Source organism: Mytilus californianus, unplaced genomic scaffold, assembly GCF_021869535.1.
Source record: "Mytilus californianus isolate M0D057914Y unplaced genomic scaffold, xbMytCali1.0.p SCAF_10, whole genome shotgun sequence".
Taxonomy (NCBI): Eukaryota; Metazoa; Mollusca; class Bivalvia; order Mytilida; family Mytilidae; genus Mytilus; species Mytilus californianus.
The window spans coordinates 60,783,296-60,805,418 of record NW_026262582.1 but is presented as its reverse complement, the minus strand read 5'-3'; positions in this window follow the sequence as shown (position 1 = coordinate 60,805,418).

The window sequence follows — 22,123 nt, the reverse complement described above, 5'->3', positions numbered from 1 at the left end:
TCTTAAATAGAATGGTCGTTAAAAATACCGGCAATATTTACAAAATCAAAACCTTTATTGACATACTTTATTTTAATAAAATGTTTTTTATGATCTTCAGGGCGATCAATTTTGGGAAACAGTTTAGAATAACAATTTGCCATTATAATTTGAACGATTTCATACTTAGGACTGCAATATGAAATTGTGTTGCAATCCTCTAAAATGTTTCCTTCTCATTGTTGAAGGCTGTGCGGTGACCTTCAATTTTCTATTACCACTTCATTTGAACTCTGGTGGATAGTTGTCTTATTGGCAATCATACCATATGTCCTCATTTTTGTATTAACAGTCTGAACCTTTTCTGAACTAGTCACTTGTAGAGTTTGAACAATATTCAAATCCAGTCTTAGCCATACCCGATTCGAGAATAATCCATACTTGACAAAGTCTGAGTAATAATCGAAATAAACTCAAATTCAGAAGTATTAAAATTGTTAAAACAAAAGTTTGTATGAATATACGTAGGAAATTGTTTTTCCTATTAATTTTTATTCAAAATTGCTTTAAGTAAATTTTTTGACAAACCTTAAAAGTCAAACCAGCTATGCAAATGTATTCGTTACAGTAACACTTTTAAAACACATGTGTGTGTAGGAATAAAAAAATACAACAAATGTTAATGCACCTATGATGTAACATGAACATTACGATTTAGTTCCCTCTTCGTACCAGTGTTTCTTATTTTTCTTATTTTCTTATTTTAAATATACAGCTGTTACTATCAAATAACCAAAAATCTTATTTTTTATAGGGGAACAGTAACGTTCTCTGAATCATTTTTTTTGGGGGGGGGGGGGGGGGGGGGTACCCAGAGAGGGCTAGACAATTTATCCTGATTCTCAGTAGTTTACAAAAAGAATAGTTCGTTATGAATTCTGTTTTTCTGCAGTAATATGTCAAGTAACAAGTGAAAAACAATTATCATCTACGTTCAAAATGTAATATAATAAATTACATACACAGTGATTTCAATTTTCATGCACGATGACAATTCAATTGTGTCATGCTTTATGCAATTGCAATACACATATTATTCTAGCTGGAGAGTGAGTTATATCGTTAACAAAATGTATAGACTAGATTATTAGTGGAGGGTTGAGATTTCACAAAATATGTTTAACCCTGTCGCATTGTTGCGCCTGTCCCAAGTCGGTAACCTCTAGCCTTTGTTAATTTTGTGTGTGTGTTTTTTTAAAATTTTTTTTTTATTTTGGTTCATTTCTATGTTTCGGAGTTTAGTGTGGTGTCCATTTCGCTGAACTTATATACATTAGAGTTAAAGTGCCAGATGAAGCCCGCTTCCGGATGCTGCGCTGAAGACTCATTGGTAGTCTTGGGTTGTTTCTGTCCTTTGGTCGGGTTGTTGTCTCTTTGATACATTCCCCGTTTCCATTCTTTTTTCTTTAATAAGTGAGTTTTATTTCCCATTGTAAAGAGACGTATCGTTTCGTTATACCTAAACGAAAGAGAAAAGAATATTCATGTTTAATGATCGGTATAATAAGATACACATCCTGTAATTCTGTGTAGAAACTAATAGTTTGACGGTATATATGAAAGATGAATAAATATTTCTTATATTTGGAAATATAACTCATTTTCATGAGTCCATGAGATAGACAACCTTTTAAACAAAGCTAACATGCTAACATGTTAGAAAATTATATTTCACAATTGAACAGACTAAATGTCACTCTTTAAAATACTTGGCCTTACCGTTTTGAAATAAAACAAGTATTTACATAGTTCTTTATTTTAATTATAAATGTTATTTATTCATATTAATACTATATATAAATAAAAAGATGTGGTATGAGTGCCAATGAGACAACTCTCCATCCAAGTAACAATGCATAAAAAGTTAACAATTATAGGTCAAAGTACGGCCTTCAAAACGGAGCCTTGGCTCACACCGAACAACAAGCTATAAAGGGCCCCAAATGACTAGTGTAAAACAATTCAAACAGGAAAACCAACGGTTTAAATCATATAAAAAACGAGAAACGAAAAACACTTATGAACCACACCAACAAACGACAACCACTGAACAACATGCTCCTGACTTTACACAGGTGCATACAAATGCAGCGGATTTAAACTTTTTAAGTGGCGCCAACCTTCACCCTAACCTGAGACAGTTTTGTAACATTTCAACATAAAAAGACACACTATAAAATATTAATTGAAATGGCTTAGCTCGATCATAAAGACATTTGAACAAAAACAAGTAAACATACACTGAACGAATAAGATTGATCTACAATATACAAAATATAAAAACAATATTAATAAAAAAGATGTAGGAACAGTGTCAAAAAGACAACTCTAACCTGGGACAAAATGGCGTTAAATAAAACAACGTACACCGCAGTGATGTTAAGGTTGTTCATCACTCGGAAATGAACAAAAATGCAGTGTTTTCACATTTAGTGTCCAGTAAATAAGAATTTGTTTCTTATCGTAGTACAGTCGGTGTGTATAAAGACATTAGATGTACTTCTTTGAAAAAAAATCAAAATTTATATTTAGACGTAGGGAAAAAGTCACGTGACCACCCGAAATAGAAGGTAAAACACTGACAAATAAATCGTAGAAGAACAAAGGCATACTGATGTGTAAATATATCACTGAAGACACCTATGAATAGCTTATGATCTAAAGTTTATTAAAAAATCATGGCAAAGTGTTGATCGTAAAGATATTGCATAAAATACAGATTCAAAGGTCCAACATTTCACATTTTGTGCCTTTTTCGCACTTTAAGGTTCATTTTTGTCACCACTATGATTCTCTGTATTCTTTGCCATATGTTAGCGCTGTGTAATTTCATTTACTGATACAAAAAAAATCTACATTGGAGGCCAGTATGCCCTTGTTTTAATTGTTTTTATGACTGAATCGTCAGTAATTCAGTTAAATCGCCGCTTTTAAAACGCTCAATTGACGGTCAATTTTCCAAACGAGTTATTCCCCTTTGTTAACTGAGAACTCTGATTTTTGCTCTTAATTTTTAAAATCAGCCGCTGTTTCTCTGCCTGTATGATATATTTTCATTTTTAAACACTTTCATCTAAAATTTTCTTTGTTTGTATTTTCAAGACTATTGGATAAGCTATTGCTATTTTCATATATATGGGGTTGAAAAAAGGGGATTAGGGGTCCGGAGCACAATATATTTACATCAGCGGATTTTGAAATCTTCGTTTACATATCTAGCATATGAGGCACTGATAGTTTATATTGTTTACTGTATGGAGTTAAAGTCAGATTCTTTAATTTATATGTCAATATAAAAATAAGGAGATGTGGTCAGATTTCCAATGAGAAAACTATCCAGATAGAATATATATTTAAATTTTGTGGATATAAGCAATAATAATTAAAGGTCACTGTACATCATTCATCAAAGAAGTTTATTTTTAAAAGATAATGCTAGCAGAGGGTCCTCCATTTCTGTATTCTTTAATATTTAGGTCATTTTTTCCTATTATTTAGTTTTTTGCCTGTTAAATAGTCTCTATTCTTTAAAATTTAGCATCATATTATTCTTTATTTATTTTTTTAGCCTACTTTTCACTATTCCTTTTATTTTTTGCCCATTTGTCTGTGGTATTCTGTAAATCCTTCTCAGACTCCAGATAAATGTATCATAAATTCTTTCCCTCGGAATTGTTGAATTTGTTTTGTTGTATATGTTTTATTGTTAATTGTAATAATTTCATGTTGCTCCTAGATAGCCCATTGATTTTGAATGAAGTATATATATTTAGGATCTATACTTTAGTTTATACACTAATGGGCAAATACATGCATGTATCAATGTTTAAAAAAATATCAACACACGAATCTTAACTGTCCAATATTGGTTAATTACCACTCAAAAGAATACAAGGTGAGAAGATTTGACTTGATTTGCATGACTTATTTCGGGAAAAGATTAACAAGCAGAGGATTAGTAGCTAAGGCTTGTATAGGTCTTGGACTTGGCCCCTCAATATTTAAGTTAACTGAAAATATCCATAATGCTTATGTTATTATTTCATATTTTCACAAGTTGGACCCCTATATTGATAATGTTAGTCTTTCCCCTTGCTTTATACCTCTTTATAATATTCAGTTGGAGAGGTTTTTGCTTAGTTATATTTGTCATAACTAATTGTATACCATGCTGAAATGAGTGCCCTTTTGATATATAAGTTCAAAATCTGCAAAAGGTAAGAGGTTGTCCTTCTGTGAGTTGGTCTTTGTGACAAAGAACTAGAAATGATGTTTAAATGATAAGTAGCATTTATTGCTTAAAGTAAAGAAAATTACATTCAAGTTTTGAATGAAATACATTTGTAGTTTAAAATCATTAAACAAGATTGTCACCTGTCAAACTATTGATAAACATTTCCACTCTATGGTCGGGTTGTTTTCTCTTTGACACATTTCCCATTTCCATTCTCAATTTTATGTAATATCCTAGATAGAATGATGTATACTTCCTACCTCATTAATACTGAATGATTTCCTACACTATTATTTTTATCACTTAATCCTTGTAATACATGTACATGAATCACATTGAGTTTTCCTTTTCCAATCACATTGCTCTATTCTCATAGCAATTTTGAAATTATGAATAACACATTTGTGATGAACATTTAGAAAATTAATCCTCCTTTTTAAGGGTTTTCTCCAGTTGGCATGATGACATCTATGTTTTACTTTCAGTGTAAATTAATATAGGACACTTTCTACAGTTTGGATACATTCATTTGACCTGAAACATAATAGTAATGAAAATTAACAACTTGTTGGTCATAATACATGTAATTGTAAATAGCCACAATAATATAACACAAAACTGTACACATACATTTGGATGTATGAAATAAATTGAAATATTTCAACTTCATTTATCCTCATCAATTAAATATCAGTAATCAAAATGTAAATATATACTAAGATCATTATAATCTGATAATGTTTCCAAAGATTGTGATCACCTTTATCATCAATGATGGTTTAAAAAAAGTATCAGTAAATAATCCTGTCAACAAGACTTGGGAAATAAGGACCCAAGAAAATACATGTATGATGAAACTGTTTTGTAAATTTTAATGATGTCCAGCTCTAAATTATTAAAAATCTTGATTGTTTTGAAGTTTTTACAAAAATTAGCTGATCATATTTTGAAAGTGTTATTCTATTGAATAATGTATATAGAATGATAGCATGAGCTTGAAGTTGTATATATAATTCAAAAGATGCATTTTGTTCAATTGTAACGTTTATAAATTCAAAATATTCAACCAAATTTGAATTATAAAAACTTAATGCAAACAGTTTATTAAATGAAATAATTGTAAATTTCAAATTAAGTTTGAAATGGCAAAAACTGGAGTTTAGGTAAATTCATAGAACCAAGTTCTATCATTCGATATTCATTGGCAATCATACCACATATTCTTATTTTTATACTAAAATTTACCTGTCTTGTCAATCCAATTTATGGCAAATTAATACCATATTACACCATAAAGTCTGCTCACATCCTGTAAGAAAACAGAGAACACATAAATAATTGAAAGGCTTTTTATGCCCAAATTAAATGCATTAAAGTTTTCAAACAATCATGATCAGACAAATAGAAGATACATTTCTAATTACAATGATATCTTTATTTATACAGTATACAGTACTTTTTTATATATATTTTCTTATTCCTACTAGATGATGAAGGATGAATAATCCCTTTTCCTTAAAACTACAAATGATCATCTATATAGCCTACCAACCTACCTAAGCTAGCTACATTTATATAATGTGCACCCACTTAAAATATATAGCCCGCGACTCGATTATAGAGAAATACATGACAAAAAATTGCAATTATGTATCATCTAATTGTTTTTCTGAATGAAAGTTAAAATTGAGAATGGAAATGGGGAATATGTCAAAAAGACAACAACCGGACCAAAGAGCTGGCCCCTTAATAAAATTGTGTGCTAGTTCAGTGAAAATGGACGTCGCACTAAACTCCAAAGCATATAAATGAACTAAAATTAAAAAAACACACACTAGACTAACAAAGGCCAGGCGCAAAAATGCGGCGGGGTTAAACATGTTTTGTGAGATCTCAACCCTCCCCCTATACTTATTTTGACAAACATTTCCTAACCATGAAGTTTTTCATACAATAGATTTGAACTTTTAGTTATATTTTGATTTATATTTTTACATAAATAAATTGTTCACTCATAACTTTTGCATTTGATAAGAGCTTTAAACTTTTATTTCTATACAATTTTCCCTAAATAAAGTATCAATGGAATAAATACTATTTAAGGTTTGTTACCTATACCTGTCTAATAAGACAAATCAGTTAATGTTTAATGTACACATTTCATTTTATTGTCAGTTGATAGAATTCAAGAACTTTACAAATAGTGTTATACAATGTTTTATATCCGAATCCAAATTTATTAGACCTAGAAAAAAAAAACCCGAATACTTAGTGATCGCCAGGCTGATTATAAAATAAACTGGTCAATTACCCTCCCCCTTTTTATCGGAGAAGGAAACATAACAGTTAACACCTAACTTTCACAGAATTTTAATACGTATGGAGGCAAAAATAAGTTAAGTGAAATTGTACTTACATTTGTTGTGTATGAGTTTTGCTTTCCGTCAGGAACACCATAGATTCGTGTCAAAACCTCGTAAACAGCTGACTCGCACTTGTTTATTTTGATGCCTTTTCAAGCTTTGAAATAACGTTGAGTGTAAGAATAAATGTGACGACAACCAATGGAAACGACTACAATGACGTCACAATGAGATTACGATAGAATCGTTAAAAATTATGGAGGACTGCCTTGATATTACTGCGACAGGTAAATTTGAATATAACAATTTTGTTTTTAAGAGTACGGAAGTAAAGATTTTTTTTCAAAATTGATAAATTAATAAACAAATCTTTGTATCTATGAAAGAATTTAGTAAATGTTTTAAGTAGTTTATAGTAACGAAATCCCTGACTTAATAATTTACCAGTGATGCATTGACTACGTTCGTTAAAATCTATGACATCACTACACACACGGATGAGAAACCGAGGGAAACACATCAACTATAAGTGTAAAACAAAATACCAACAGGAACACCGAAGTGCAACAAAAACAAACGCCAACACACAAAGAAACGATCTATTTGATAACAACTGCCATATTCCTGACTTTGTACAGGACATTTTAAGAAAAAAAATGGTGGGTTGAACCTGGTTTCATGGCATGCCAAACCTCCCGCTTTATGACAATGTTAAAAAATATCGCTAAAACACTATGTGACAGAAATACAGCACAAAACACACAAGAACATTCATAACAGAGAAACGCACAAACAAATAATATAATAGTCGACACAACATGCAAACCACAGAACAACAACGAACATATTCCATCAAAGAAAAACACAGATAGAAGATTTCAGCAATAAAACATTCATATATAGATCCTGATATGATGTCACATAACCATGTAAAAGAGTGGAATCTTGAAAGAAAAAAAATCACAGTAGAGCATGGGCATGTTGATCTCTGCATCGCAAATAATCCAAAGTATATACAAATTTTTGCAAAGTCTTGTAATATATATTCAACACAAAATCCATTTATTCTCATTTTCCAATGCAATCTTTATACATCTCTGATACTCAGTATTTGTTCTCGTAAGATATGAAGAACAAAGTAATTTGATTCTCTCTTTTATAGTTCAATTCTATCTTAGACACAAGTATGCTCTAGTTCTAATCGTTTTAATGATTGCATTGTAAAAGTTTCCTTTATATACTCCCAGTTGACTTCGGTACTAGATACTATCTTTTTTTTTCAAATTTAGAATGCGGATTTTGTGTTCAAACATCAAATGAGCTGGGTTTTTTCTTATTTTTCACGTTTTTCATTTCCATACTTATAAAATATATTTTGAAGGATTCTTGAGTTTATTGGTGTTAACATTTTTGTTTTCACGTCTTGTATTGTGGATATAATGGTAATATTGAGTGGTTTATCAAATGCATGTCCGATTGTGTCATATAAATACGACTTCTACAACATTTGAATTTGTAATTCAGGATACTGAAAAGTTAACCCTTTGCCTGCAGGTTGTATTCAATTCGCAATTTAGACATACATCATATTCATAACTGTGTGTTGGGATTTAACAAAGAATAAAACTACTGCCAAGTATGACCGAGAATTATATAATATGTATTACTTATAGATAAGACATATTTTAAGGTTTTTATAGTCGTATAACACACCAAGGAGTATCAATATTGCCCAAAATGAAAGACCGACCATAGGGCGATCCTGACACCCCAATGTGTGCTATACGTCAAAAAATATTATTTTCTGTAAAGATTCGCACCGTATTTGAAATCGTATCCCATTTTACTGATCAAACTAATGTGATTCTTTTCTATAGCCATAAGGTATAACCACATCCAACGGTTCAATTATAAGGTGAAATACTGTTCTCTTCAACTACATATGAAAGCTAGTTATCACTGTCCAGTTACATTAAAAATGTTTCTTTCTGCAAATGCATGAAACAAGAAATACATTAATTGTTACGGTGTATAAAAAATACAAGTCACTTCGTAAGAAATATTTTATATTAATATAATAACTTTATGGTGCTATGTTTTTCTCTTGTGTTATGACATTTTTACCACAGTAAAGCAGAAATTTTACATGAATCATTCAGAATTATTGATTTCTCTTTTTTGTCTGGGAATAGTATTTTCTTCTTAAAAAATACAGGTTAAAATTGTACCCCCTCTCCCTCTAGCTAAATTACGTGACTGTTCACCTTCAAAAATTGAGAATATTAGGTAATTGTATAATTTCCGAAAAAAATTATATGATTGTAAAAAATCATGAACAGCATAAAAGCATAAAGCACATTAGCGAATATGGAATAGCGGACATCCAAAGGTCATAGTACGATTTCAAATACGGTGTGAATCAACAAAATTGTATACTTTTGTCGTTTTTTTGTTGATTTGTTTTTATAATCCGACACATAAAAGTGATACAATTTAAGTTAATATTATGAAATTTAACTCACATAACGTCCATTTATTGTAGCGATTAAAATTAACAAACTTTCAGATTAATTGTTTCAAAATTAATCTAGATGCATTTAGTGACGTTTGTTTTTTACTATTGTTTCGATATAATAAACGGAGGAAATATTGTTTCTGTCCTAAACCTTGAAAGACAAAAGATTGGCAACAACACATGTGTTTTAACATTGTAATCAGGAAAATAATGATCTTACACAGGTCATTATTGTTTGCCGTGAAGCACATTTCTTTGACACTTGGTATTGTCGTGGTTGATCCTTCAAACGAATGACCTATCGTTCTGAAAGGAAATAATTCCATACAGATATATATCATGTTTGTTAAAGCACACAAAATAACATTTAGGCTAAGAATGAAATATAAAATGATATAACATTATGGCTTCTGTCTTACCTTCAACTAAGGCTAATCTTACAAAATTATTCCCAACCACTGCAATGTCAATGATTTGGTAAGGTAAACACACAAATAATTATGTTCAAAATAAGAGGTGCACAATTGTATCATATGGTTAAGATTGAGAAAAGTATCAATAAATTGCACCTAAGCGTTTATGAGGTGTTGCGGATATAAATGGATACTGCTTAAATATAGCAATAGCAAACTCCATACATTGGTAAAGAAATACCCAAATATGATTATGAAAAAGGAGTTAAATAATAGCGTTATAGGTTCGTACGCACTTTTAAAGAAATGGCAACGACAATGAATGCTCTGATCAAGGAAACTATCAACCTGATTCTAATCAAAATCAACACAAGAATTACAAAAGTCAATCAAGTGAATAAGAACCATCAAAATGTTATTCTGTCAAGCGGTTCAGGAATAGTTGTGAACACGAAAGTGGGACAGAAAGGGCGCACGAACGAACAAAAACTATCACTATAAACCGCCCTTTTTTTAAATCCGGGTTGAAAATTTTCACAGAGTAAAATTATCTAGGGATAGCTGACTAAATACTTCCTACTGTGTTAAACATTAATAAGATTCGACAGCATTAGTTAAATCATTTTTTTTTTTTACATACATGAAGCACGTATTGCATGTTTTGCTTTTTAGGTTAATGTTAAAATTCTTATATGTGTTTAGGCATTATACATTATAGTCGATATAAAGCATATAAATTCTCCCTTTTCTTGGTCGTTTCGCCAATTCACATGATGCCTATCTTATTTCGTTTCGTTTTTTGTTGTTTTGTAAATCAGGCCAGTTATTTTTAGTTTGAATAGTTTAACATTTTTCATGTCGGGGACTTTCATAAATGATTATACGATATGGGTTTATTTTTCAAGATCGTACGACGACCTATAGTTGTTTCCATTTGCATCATTCGGATAGTTGTATCATTGCTATTTATATCAAAGTTTCTTTAGTGTATATTTAAGAGATAATTCTGTCAAGCCATGCTCTATGCTCATATTAACATGGGTAGGTATTATATTTGAAAGTATCTTTATACCGAGCGTTAGCGAGGTGAAAATGTGGATAAAAATAATGCCTATTCATGTTAAAATGACCATAGAGCATGGCATGATGGAATTATTTTGATTCTAATAGGAATATTTAGATTTGTGGTACTTCAAAGCTGACATATAATACACGTTCGAAAGGCAGCCATTTTTATTTCATGAGACCAAAACGTTATAGAAAATCTACCATTTCACGATAACAAATGAACCGATAAATGTAAAATTACTTTCAGACAGATTTTATTTAATTTCCTAGCGAGTAACACCAACACAAATGTCCATTTTAATGTCCGGCGTTGTTCAAAATACAACTGACGTCGCAATTTCAATTGTAACGTCAATCACGTGCAGCCCATGTTTTATTGGAGTTAAAACATGGCTTTGTTCCAAAGCGAAAGAAAAACGTCATATTAGAATAGTTGACTTATGTTTCCTGTTCTCACAGTTTTAACATGTCAATCGGATCTGAAATGCATATATAATAATTACAAATGTACAATGCGTGATTTAAAAGCCATAACATCAGCAATGTCTGTCAAAAAAAGTATCGCAATCAGCATTAATAGAAATGAAAATTAAACTAATTTAAAACTTTATTGAGCAGCTTTTGAATATACAAAACAAATTATTTAAAACAATTATAAAATAACTGGACAAAACATTTTTTATTTATTTTTAATTTCTATTTTTTTTTTATCATATATGTATATGCAGCAATGCACGTGGTCAGTTAAACTAACATACAAAAATATACATTTGTTTAAAAGGCTATAATCATAAATTCAAAATTGCCAACCAAATTTCACACACATTACACGTGTATGCAGCAAAAATACAAGTACAGAAATGGGATCGTGCTGAAAAAACCTGATGGAAAATTGCATTTATTCAGTCTACAATTATTTTGACACTTATTAAGAAATCATGAAGTGGCTAAGACATTATATATCTATATAACTATATATTATGTTTTAGCAAAATCAAGGTATATTTACAGTACAATTTAGCAGTTTTAATATCACTAACGGTTCTAGTTTTACTGAACCAGTTGTGCATTTCGACAATACATGTCAATTCAGTGATGCTTGAGGCCAAAACATTGAACATACAAAACTCACTAAAGTCAAAGCCAGGCAGGGAATCGATTCATGGAGGAAATATATTCTCTGGTTCAATACAATTTCCAAAATTGTGTAACATCAGAATATTACAACACAATATTTGTATTGTCTTTACTGAAAGATCTACGCATACGTGTAGTTATAATGATCTCCGAAAATAAATGACAATACGATACACGAGGAGAGCTGCTGCTGAATTATCTGCAAAGGACTGATTACGAAAAATGTTTTGACTCGAAAAGTAAGGACATTATATTGCACCGAGTTCAAACTCGGTATGCTTTTCTAGACATGAATAATGTTTGTTTGGCGATGTCCTTAATATTTGTCACTGGGCGTTTACGAAAAAATCTATCGATCAATCTGGCAAACATGTACAATCATCCAATTTTTGTTTTTCAAAAAAGATCTCAACAGTAATTTACGACAATCGTTAAAATATGTTAAATGCATGTGTGAACATATGGCGAAATTCTTATTAAACTCTAAATGAAAACTGCAGTAGGTATCATCAAAGTTAGGTATTTCATCCCGTGGCTGTGTTGAACAACGTCCAAGAAAAAAATGAATCTTCACAGGTGTCATATTTCTTGGTCTTTTTTCATTGGGAACCACTATTGTAAAGAAGTAATAACTTCCTTTACTGTAATTTCCGTAAAATGGAAATTACTGTACAGTATGACGTCACTGAATGTATTTTGTAGTAAGGGCTTACTAATCTGCAAACTTTTATTTTTATAAAATTATCCATGTAATAAAGTATTTTCATCACAGAAACTTCGAGGTTCATGACCGTGCTTTTTATTTTCTTTTTTTTTCTCATCAAATGATGGCCTTTTGTAATATGTTTAATTTATAATATTGCTGAACATGATCAAGGAATATCAAATAGTTGTTACCCCCAGAATACAAATTCTCAAAACTATAAAGAAAACATGAGGTGAGCGAACTCTTCTATATAAGTTTACTTATCTGTATATAATGTTTTTGATGTAGTATAATGGAAAAGATGTAAGAATTATTGTATTCCTTTTTTTTCAGATGGTACAAAAAATGTAAAATTACAGATATTATAGACTGTAAGTAATATATCTATAGATTTTATTTGATTTTCTAGGCACTATTCGTTAACTCAGACGCCTGATATTGGCCAAATTATGGGAAATCAAATGGGCACGTGTGACTACACATAAACGAACATGTTTAATATTTATTTTTAGTGACTGTATGCTAAAAATTGCGTCCAGCAGTTATAGTAATAGCATTCGTAAATGATCATTTCTGTTAACTTACAATACTCTTAGGCGAGTGATAACCCACCTAACATACGGTTTAATTGTATATTAGTCGAAAGCTTGTCATCTGTTCTTTATGCTGTGTCTGGTTGTTGGTGTAGTTTTCTATGTAATCATACTATAAGGTGTTGTTTTATTAAATATTAAATATTTTTGAAATTCATAATCATTATGTTAAGGTTTGATGAGAATCTGAGATCAACCCCGATGTAAGGTATTGTTCCTTTTTACATTTCTGTGTCGATTACTGTTTTGAGGCTGTTCAATTGGTATGGTGCCATATTTGTATCTTCATTTAAATGTCCAAATTGTGGACTTTCCATTTATATTAAGCAACATTTCACCAGGTTGATACGATATTCGAGGGCTTGCATGTCCTTTCATGATTTTCTTTATAGAGGGTTGCTGCTCACAAGGAAGCTGTTAAACCAAGAGTTTCAAGTGGTTAAGTTGAAATCACCCCTTTGAAAATATTAGGGACGCCGTCACAAGTTGGTTGACCGTTACGGAATATCTGTTTCAAAGATGACAACAAATATGTTCCAATTTTCGTAACTACGATCCCGTCCTCTTTTTCCCGAATATGACCTACCGAATAGAATTATAACCGAGTTTGTACTTGTATGAACAAAGCCACGGGATCCACATGTGGAGCAGGCTCTGCTTACCCTTGCGGAGCACATGATACAACCTGCGATGTAAGGTTTGATTCGTGTTGCTCAGTCTTTAGTTTTCAATGTTGTGTATTGCATACTGTTGTTTGAGCGTTGTCAGTTTGTTTTCGACTTATCAGTTTAAATGTCCCTTTGAAATATTTCGCATCTCTTTTCATGTTTTAAGGCTGTCACCTTGGTATCTTCGTCCTTTTTGTAATAATAGGAAAAGGGTACAGTTTTAGGGGGATACAATTTTAATCAGATTTATAGAAAAGATTATATTTTCAAAAATAAAAGTCAAATTAGCATAATGGTACTCTTAGTTGATATACATGTCATTTCATCCATGATTCTGTTAAATTTGTGCTAAATTAGTGTATAATAATGTCAACAACAGCTGGTTTCACTTCAAACTGCCTTACCTCACATGGCAGGCTATTACATTGACCGACGATTAAAATGGTAAAATCTAACATTACCGAATATGGTATATCGCTCGTCAACGGATTTGAGTTAAACAAGTTTTGATTGAGTTTTAGTTAGTAAATCTGTACAATTGCTGTGTAGTGTCCTTTTCCCATTTATTAGTGATGTAAAGATGTAAAATTTGATGTTGATCCCATGAACAAAGAAAGCGATTGTCCATGTTATACTTGGAATTTGTAAACAGTAAAATTGTAGAAAGAATCATAATATACTCAAAATTAAAAGAATAACAATGACAATTACAAAACTGCAATAGCATTTGTTATCTCTTTTTATCAAAGTGAAAGCAAAGCAATAGTAGTTAAGAAACTATATAACTTATGCTACATAGTTCTATAATCGCGTTGATTTGCTAACTTTAAATACTGAAAACACAAGTATGCTGAACACTAAATGTTGTATGCCTTTTGTGTGTATGGACATAGTGCTGTCTTACTGACTTATACCTCTTAAGTATCACCATACATGCTTTTGAGTAGATATGTCAGCTATTGTGATATACTCTATGAAATAACTTCAAAATACCTGACTATTTCAATTGTCTTATCTTTTTTGAAAACAAACGATGTCTTAAATAACGGTTTTGCGTTTCAATCTGTAATTCTTCTGTACAATTTTGCAAATATTTACACAAAGCGCTTCGACACTACAATTTCAAGAGCCTAAAGGTTTCAGTAGTAGATCTGTATTACTTTCTTCTAAAAATCGAAACTGTACACTCGACATTTCTGGATACTTTTCCTGTTCGTCGAAATTATTCTAGAAATACTCATATATACGACAGAGTACGTTTTACTTTCAAATAAAGATAAAAAATTACTTCCAAAAAATATTACTTTTGACCCTAAAGTTGTCCGTATTTGGCCTTCCTAACATTTTGCAGTTTTATGTGTATGATCGAGTCTATAATACATCAAAGGAAACTGGTCATTCAATATTGACGCATCCGACCTGTCGCCTTTCATGACTATATTTTCCTATATTCTAAATCAGTTAATAAAGTATTGTTGATCATTTGATGAAATTTATATATGACTGAAGTATATATCAACGTAAAATGTTTTTTTTTTCATATGTCTTATACTCTATCTAAGTGATAATGGTGAAAGTTTAGAAGGTCTTAATGTTTGTTGAGACAGGGAGAGGTAAGGTTTTCAATTATCAATACGATATATCAATTTTACTATTTATTATCAGTATGCAATTCCGAATATCGATATATCAATTTTATTATTTATTATCAATATGCCATATCAGGTACAAATTCATCCATATGATTGTTATGGTGCTGTTAATTTTTCTTAATTATTTATTTCATTACTTTGCTATTTTCATAGTTATCTTCTTTTTTTTTTTGCAAATTACATGTATTTACATATCCTCCTAGAGACTTAAGAAATCACAAAAGCAGCTTCCCTGCTAGCTTCATTTTTAGACTTATACATCGAATTTTACTCCAGTGATCAGCTCAGTGCGAGTGTTTATGAACAACGAGACGATATTAATTTGCAATTATCATTAATTTACCTCACCTTAAAAAAATATAACAACTTTACTCAAGTATTGGGTATATATTTCTCAACTCAAACGACATCTAAAAGCTTGCAGCTCCTACTCACACTTTATAAAAATACAGACGTTGTAAAACATTGTCTTTACTTTAGCAGTGTTCCCTTTATGTATCTTTGCATATTGTGTACTCCTGTATTTGATTGTAATTGTATTATTTTAAGAGAGTATTTGTATATCAAAAATATTTGAAAAATACTTCTACTATATTTTACTATCAATTACAAAACATTTTTTTGCTAGCGTCTTTGTTAGATTCATATAAAATCTATGACGCTTGTTTTTGTTTGTTTTTGTTTGTTTTTGTTGTAATCAGTTAATTCAGTTATGTTATACGCATATGATGTATGTATACATAGTTATGGCTGCAGGGTCTACAACATTGTCACATTAACCTATTATGTCTATTTGGTTATACTACTCTTTTGTTGTCATTTCAATAAGAGCATTGCCATGCAACACAACTTGGAAGCTTAGTTAGCTGCAAAACTAGGTTCACTCCACCATTTTCGATAGAAAATATCTGTACATAGGAGTATGAAAGTTGTTTTCCAGTTGTTCCGTTGGTTGTTATCAAACGTTTGGTTTCGTCAGTGTTTGTGGACACTTTTTTTTTAAATTACCATTGAATTTGTATTTTTTTTTTCATTTCATTTTTCACAAGTCTATACACAATAATACATATTGAATGACATTGCTTATATACATCTTTTTCGACTCCTGAATAGTATTTGAGATCGTTTAATGACTGTTTTTGCTGCCTTAAAGATTTTTTTTCCATATCATGCATATCTCGTTTTATCATAGCTGTTAAGGAAAACATATTTACATATGATTTAACATGTTATCATATAAGGGATAAACTATCAAATGTCATGGTATATTCCGAAAACCCAGGAACATGAATTTTGAAAGGGTTAGAACTAAATAGATACGGCTATTGAGGAAATAATCTTTTTTCAACATGAAAATAAATTAAATCGTTTATTCCCAGGAAATTTTTAAATATCCTGTCAAAACTTAATAACTTCCTGATGTTCAATATTTTGCCATTTTTCATTTTGTTCTCATATAACCTAGGTTTCCAACACAAAAACAAGTCATACGAAAAACACGAAAGAACTTTTTCCAATTTATTTTTTATATATACGTAAGCCTTTAAAAAATACAAGATATACCGGACACATTATATATAGATTCCACCACTGCATCACATGTGTTACGATATTTCTCAATCCGAGACATTTATATTTTAATATTTAAAGGGCGAGGCTTGCCAAGCTTTTTAAATAATTAAAATTTTTAACTTTTGAGAGTGGAGAAATATCGTAATACACGAGTTATAGTGGTGGAATCTGTTCTGTTTCTCTAATAATATCTAAACAAAGTTTAACCTTCCTTTTCAAAAATATGCAGAAAGTGGTGTTCTTTTTATGTGACGTCATCAAACATGGTCGCTTTTTCTCATGACGTCAGTTATGGAAATTCAAAAGAAACCAGGAAAATTTAATGTCATAGTTAAATTTCGATCAACCATTTACCAAAAACAAAATTTTCTCTAGAGATGAGAATAATTGTTCTCACACCGATAGAGAAATGTGAAAAAAAACATGAAAATTAGAGAAATCCTCATACGATACGATAGCTCGACTCGAAATGAAGGCAAAATGAGGTACAAAGTTGACGCACACTGCTATTGGTTTCTTCATACATCAGACAACTTTTCTAGTATCTGAAACAACATAAATATGTATTGGTGAATTAAGACAGTGATGTCCAATGCAAAATGTTAAAAGCATAAGTTGATAATGTCTTTTGTAATTTGTAGTATTTGTAACCGACAAGCAATTATTTAAAACCTTGCTTTTGAGATATTTAATATATTTGCCAAGTTTAGATATATAACAAAATGAAAATGAAATATAGGTTTAGGATGCGGTATGGGTTTTGCTCATTGGTGAAGGCCGTACGCTGACCTATAGTTGTTACCATCTACGTCTTTTTGGTTTCTTTTGGAGAGTTTTCGGATTGGCAACCTTACCACTTCCTACATGTTTTTAATAAGTAGCGTTGTTACAGTTGTTCACGAAATTATTCATGGAATCCATAGATTTGTTGAAAATGTACACATGGCCTGGGCAGTGATATTCGAATTGTATCAAGAGCGTCAACACTCTATTTTAATGCAATATTTTCCGCATTTAGAGATTTAACGCACCAGAAAAACCTTCAGCGTTGGCGTGTTCATTCGTATGACGTCATGTTTTGAAAAGACTTTAAAATGCGCAAAAAAACATTGGTGGAATTTCACGGAATTCTATTTATCTTAATTTTGTACATTTTTCCGAACTCTAATGTATTAGTTATTTTTGTTATGCATCAGAATAAGAATAAAGGTTATGTAGGTTTTTTTCAATTGCAATTTTTAACACAGCGAAATCGGCATTGCGTTTGCACATAGGTTACGATACACGTGGACTTACGTGGGAGGTATATTAAGGCAGCCGTTACTATGTACATCTCTGAGTTTGCGCTAAGAATAGAAATATCGAGAATTGTATCACGGTGTTGTTTACAAAGCGAAAGAAGCACGTCATATTATAATTAAATGTAAATTTACTATTTGGTCATTAAAGACATGTTCAGTCTTTCAGTTAATGTTTAAGGCAACATTAACCGGATTCAATACTAGTATTTACCTATACATATACTATGTTTGTTTTCATAGCTCTATTTTTGCTATAATCAAAGTACAATGTATATAAAATGATTCAAAAATAGACTATAATGAAACCGTGTGTAAAAATTGTTGTAAAAATGTCTTTAGTCTACCAAGAGGACATGACGAATTCAGCAATTCCGTAATGATTAGGAGTTTAATTCAACAAAGATTGGTCACGACAAAATAAATAAACAAAAAACAAATATTAGAGACACCAACCAACAATAACCGCTGCATTTTAGTATTTTAACTTTGGACAGACACATGCGCCATTTTCTGTTGTAAGATATGTGTTTGCGCGCTCAATCCTCCCAATGACCGTAGTAGTTAGACATTAGAGGAAACTATACACATTTGTTGACAAATGCTTGATTACACAATTTATTGCGTGTTTATGTTAAATTGATTGTTCAAGAGTATAATCAATCATTATGATGCTTATCTATATATCAAAACGATGAAAACGTACAGTTTATATTTGCAAACTATAGGTGTATTGCTTTCGATCTGTATCGATCGTCAGTAATAGAAAAATAGGTAAAGCAATGAAAATAACCTAAATAAAAAAATTTTAGAAAACAAAACGATTCAGTAAATATGTGTAACCAATAAAAAAAAAATTATGCAAAGCGAAATAAAACTCTTGTAGGGGAAACACATGTTCATAAACCTCTCCCTCTCCCCCAACAGAAAATAAGACAAAATGAATTAATATACAATACAATAAATACTCGATGAAACAAGATTGAGAATTGTGATATGTTGATATAGTGTAAATTGTTTATTTATCTGATTAATAATTTTTTGAAAAAAGGTGTCACAGTTTATGAAAAAACCTATAATCATTGAAAAAGTGTACGTCAATAATAAAAAAAAATCGAGGATGTGGTATAAATTTCCTGGAAATATTTGATAGATAAAAATTGAAAAAAGGTCGTACCCGCAGAGGTCATTTTCTGTTAAAAATGTTAAACTCAAGTTTTCATAAATTATTAAACGATGGCTAAAAGTGACATAACGAAAATGGACAAATGGCAAAATTTGTAAATCATATTATAAAATAGTTGTACAATTAGTTGTCAGTAAGCTGATACAGCGTTTTGTATGTGTTGGCTAAGAAAAAAGGCTATTGAACGAAATCTGTTCTGTTGGTTATGTGTCCTGTTTGTTTTGATAAAAGGATGTGTTATGTGTACTTTATTGAGACATTATTCAAGATGTGAAAGATATAGAGGAATAAAAGACTTCATTAGGGCCAAAAATACGATCAAATTTGAAAGTTATCACACGTGACCTTAAATTTGTCCTAGCAATGTAAAACCATTTTAGTAAATAGAAACACATTTCACATTTGACGAGTTACAATGGCACAAACCTTGTATAAAATTGTGATGTTGATAAAATTTCTTGATTTTGATTAATTATATGAACTTTAATGTAAATTTAAAGTATTGGGAAAGTGTAAAAGTATAACAGAAATACGAACTCCAAGGCAAATTCAAAAGTCCATAAAAACTGACAAAATCTAAAAACTGTTGATGGACAGAACAAGTGAAAACAACTGCTATATTTCTGATTTGTTACTGGCATTTTCCGAAATAACTGGTACGTTAAACCTGGTTTTATAGCTATAAAAATCTCCCAATTTTATGACAGTTGTTTATAGTTCCGTTTTATTGACAATACTTGGTGAGCAACCCAAACAGACATAATAGGGTAATGTGACCATAATTTGGATCCAACAGCCAAAACTGTGTAAACATACAACACAACTGACTAGAAAATTCAAACAAACATACACATTAAACTTACAAAGACGCCATCGAAAACGGTGTAGATAGTTAATCTGACAATGACGTCAACAATAAAAGTTTTTGTCGTTAATAGTATTCATTTTCTCGATAGGGGAATTATTAAGTAAATATAAATACAAGGGTAAACAAAATAGAACAACACTGTAAAATAATTTGTGTCCGAATCGCACATCAAGACCCAACTGCACCAGGAATGCCCAAAGTCAAACAGTAAAACATATGATGTTTGGATGCACAAATACTGAGTCACGTCAAAAGTCATACGACTTACAGAAACCTAGTAGCCCGAAGACAAATAACGGAAACTATAGTAAAATATAAAGATACAAAACTTCAGCAGCACCTAGAATCTATCACTCAAGACTATCTTGTAATATTTGTAAAGTATACCCTGAATATTTATCTTTTAGCTCTTGCTACTTTCCGATGAATTTTTTAAAAAAAGGAATGGGAGGTTATTTGACAAAGCCCTGGCTCATTAATTGGTTGCTCAAACCAAACACCGATGACATTTTACAAAGTCCAAGTTGCAGCTGCAAGATCTTGGTTATCATATGAGTTCAGAAATGTAAACTCGTATTTGTGCAGTCATTCAACAACGTATGTGTGCCTAGATTATTAAGTTAGCTACTATTAAGCTTCTCTAAATGTATGTTGCTGTTGCTTCTTGGCTGAGCATAATGTTTCCACAAAGAAAAAAATATGGACTTGTTTAAACGCATATCTTGATGTCATTGTGACTTCATAGCATTATACATTTCTTGTCATATATTAATATATCTTTCACTGCAAAACTAGAAGTTCTAGTTCTCGAAAACTTATTTTCCTTTGCCAAAAAAAGAACCAAAATGTCCTTTCATCGTTCTCGATATTAGACAAGAGGTACCGATGTAGAACAACAAAATATTAGTCGATGAGAATCGGACAGAAAAAAATGACTGAAAAGGAAATAGACAATATGTATTCACTAAACTGCTTAAAACACTTAAGACTGACACAAAAGGGGGCAATCTAGTCTTGCTACCCTTTTGACATCCATCTTGGTGCTCATGATAACTATCATTTCGTTGATACGTCGCGTTCGGTAATGTTACAGTCAGGAAAAAGCTAAAATATATGGTCATTTGTGGCACAGATATCCCGTAGCAATTAACCAAATAATAATGGGGTCCATAAAACTTTAGAAAAGACGACTTCAACTGTACCACGAAAAACCTTGTGTTCATAGTTTTTTGAAAACAATTAACCTCTATTACGTAAACCATGCAACGAAACGCAAACTCTGGAATATCATATCGGATTGGATATATATGTTCTATGTGTAGGCAGTCCTAGAATGTTTTTACATAATCATATGAAAATATATATATAGGAAAACTGAAATAATGTTTTTGTCGTAAAGTTTAAAACAACCTTTAATATTAATTTTAAAATGTAAGATGTCAAAAGATTGAAAAAAAGAGGAGCGCATTTCACATTATAACTACTATATGGTTTACTTGTAATTATATAGGACATAAAATATTTGTGAACAATTAGAAATCACAGAATATTTTATTTAGAATTTATCTTTTTTTTCAAATGAAAAAGGTACCTTCTCCAGTCTTCACATATATTCAGACCTTCCAAACATTTGCCTTTGTGGATAATACAGACTATAAGCAAAACAAAGTTAACTGACATTTTTTGTTTCGATACTGGCAACGTTCATTATCACTCTTAAAAAAAGTAAAACAACAAAAAAACCGAACTCCAAGGAAAATTCCAAACGGAAAGTCCTTTAACAATTGGCAAAATCAAAAGCTCAAACACAT